General features: G+C 37.3%; 1 pseudogene; it reads left to right on the forward strand.

Annotated features, from left to right (window-relative positions):
* LOC106523965 (contactin-associated protein-like 5) overlaps window positions 1-2,681 on the forward strand; it is a 34,729-nt pseudogene that overhangs the window by 16,867 nt on the left and 15,181 nt on the right.

Below are 2,681 nucleotides of genomic sequence, written 5' to 3' on the forward strand. Positions count from 1 at the left end.
TGTGTGTGTGTGTGTGTGTGTGTGTGTGTGTGTGTGTGTGTGTGTGTGTGTGTGTGTGTGTGTGTGTGTTTTACAATGCACAATCCTTCTTCTCTCCTCTTCAGTCCGCACATCTTATATTATTGCTTTAATAAATTCCTCAAGGAGTTTTTAGATTTGATCAATGTCTGATTGTTGCATGTTGAAATAATAAAAAAGGAACCTGGCGTTCCCACTGGGGAATCTTAATGTGACCCATTACTTCTGCAGCCCCAGCAGTGTCTGTATCTTCCTCCCCAGACTCCCTCTGTGACCTTAAAAAGCTTTTGGCTGCACTTTGGTGCTTATTCTAATCTCTGCTATTGCCATTATGCTAATACGCTCATGCTTTAAGACCAATTGATGAGATTGCACATCAGGGTTCCTCCAAATAAATCCATTTTTTCCTCCTTTAGCTGTAATGATGATATTTTRTGTGTCCCCCTTTTTTCCCCCTCCTCTTCATCTGTCTCAGGGCAAAGTGACCTTTACATGTACTGAAGCTGTTTCTGTTGCCATGACGTTCACCGGCCCCCACAGTTTTTTGAGGTTACCAGGAGGCGCAGGTTCGTCGACAGTGGGGCTTCAGTTTCGAACATGGAATAAAGAGGGGCTTCTGCTGACCTTTGAGCTCTCCAAGCGAGAAGGGGCAGTTTGGCTGTACCTGAACCAAACCAGGCTCCACCTGCAGATCTARAAGCCTGGCAGGAGACCCCTGGAACTCAAAACAGGTCAGCCCCTCCTCACCCCTAACTACCACCCTAATGCAAAAATAATATTGTAGTAAAATGTTTTATCATTTTGTCTTTATTTAGAGAGATATGCATCATTCCAATATGACAATACAACAGACAAAACTCTTCCAAGTCCCAACTTCCTAAAAATGTCCCAAACTAACCATCAYACCAGCAATAGACAAATGTGAAAAACACAACAGGGTTTGAATTGTTTGGAAATATATTTTCTTTTGTCTGCATATATCAGTTTTTAATTTAAGAAAATTTTCATAGCATAAATTATCTCTTCTTCCAGGGAGATTTGTRACAGACTTTGTAGATCTTTTGTAAAGACAACAGGGTTTCTGACGACAAACAAGGTATTAATAATTATATTATTGCTTCTTAATACACAAATCTGATAAATAAAAATATACAAATMTATTTTGCCATCATCGTCTGCAGTATGAACCTTCGCTGGAAGTGATTTTAAAATATGTCATTCATCAAATGTAAAAGTGACTGAAGTCTCTGTTTTTCCYAAAAGAAAATTTATATAAATGTTTTGTCTTTACATAAAATGGAGCAATTATGTTGCATTTCTTCTCTGAAYTTATGGATGTTAGGCAGAAATCCCACTTAAGTTCAATATTTTTGGACTTCCTTTTACCTTTTCCTCGTTATTTGAGTAGTTTAGGTCTGAAAAATAGTTTAACTTTGGGAAAATGTAATTTGCATTAGAAGAAAAATATTTGAAGCGGTTTCCTTAACAGAAACAACATATATGACGCTGTCATAATGTCCAGTCTTGGTTTTATAAGTAGATTTTGTTATATCAGGCTGATAAGTGTGTTCAAACTCAGGTTCAGGTCTGAGTGATGGTCAGTGGCACTCTGTGGATCTGACATCAGGACCAGAACATCTGAGCATCACAGTGGACAGAGATGAAGGAACAGCAGCTCAAGCCAGTCCTTCATATCATGTCGCACCAGGAAGTCAACTTTTCTTTGGTGGTAAGAAAAATAAATAAAACTTTTACATCTCTTTGTTTAAAAAGCTGATTTTTCAAGTTGTGCATGATTCATCTGTGGATGACGTGAATTAATCTGTCACATTATAACAGTTTTCTTATCTTTCTGTGTGAAGTTGGCTTGTTTTCCTTGTAAATAAGTGGGATTTAAACATGAAGGTCTCCAACTCATTTTCTCTGCAGTTCATTAGTTGACTCTTGTGTTTTTGTGCAGGTTGTCCAGGTGAAGCAAACAACCAGGAGTGCACAAATCCCTTCAGCGCTTTCCATGGCTGCATGCGTCTGCTGACCATTAATCATCAACCAGTGGATTTGATCAAAGTGCAGCAGAGGTTGATGGGAAATTACAGTAACCTTCAGATCGATATGTGTGGCATTATTGACAGGTCAGACAAGAGAACAGTTTATTTAAAGATTTTTAAAGACAAATCCTACATGATATTTTTGTTTTTTACCTCTGTTTTTCAATGAACACTTTATTTGCATTAATCATTTCATATGTATCAACTTTTATATTATTAATGTAGATAAAAATAATCAAATGTCCTATTTTTACTATTTATTTTTAACCTATAACCTTTAGACCTGTAAAAGTTTGGTGAAATACAAACATAATTTATATGTGTACAGTTGGTACAAGGTACCAATTTTCTTAAACATACACACATAACACAAGTTTACATTTTTACCCTTATTAGGATAGCTGATTGACTTCCATTAATTTCCAGTTGCCTCTATAGTCTAACCCWGACRCTTTTCCCTAAATAAAGCTAAACTGTTCTGGAGTTCCACCAGTTTAGGACCAGTCTTGGGTCCCTGTAAGGACTGGTCTTGACAAGGTAGGAGTTTGTACCAAATGGTCATGAAAGGGGAACAAATACAAGTACACACACACACACACACACACACACACACAC

This window comes from Austrofundulus limnaeus, unplaced genomic scaffold (assembly GCF_001266775.1).
Source record: "Austrofundulus limnaeus strain Quisiro unplaced genomic scaffold, Austrofundulus_limnaeus-1.0 Scaffold172, whole genome shotgun sequence".
NCBI classification, from domain to species: Eukaryota; Metazoa; Chordata; class Actinopteri; order Cyprinodontiformes; family Rivulidae; genus Austrofundulus; species Austrofundulus limnaeus.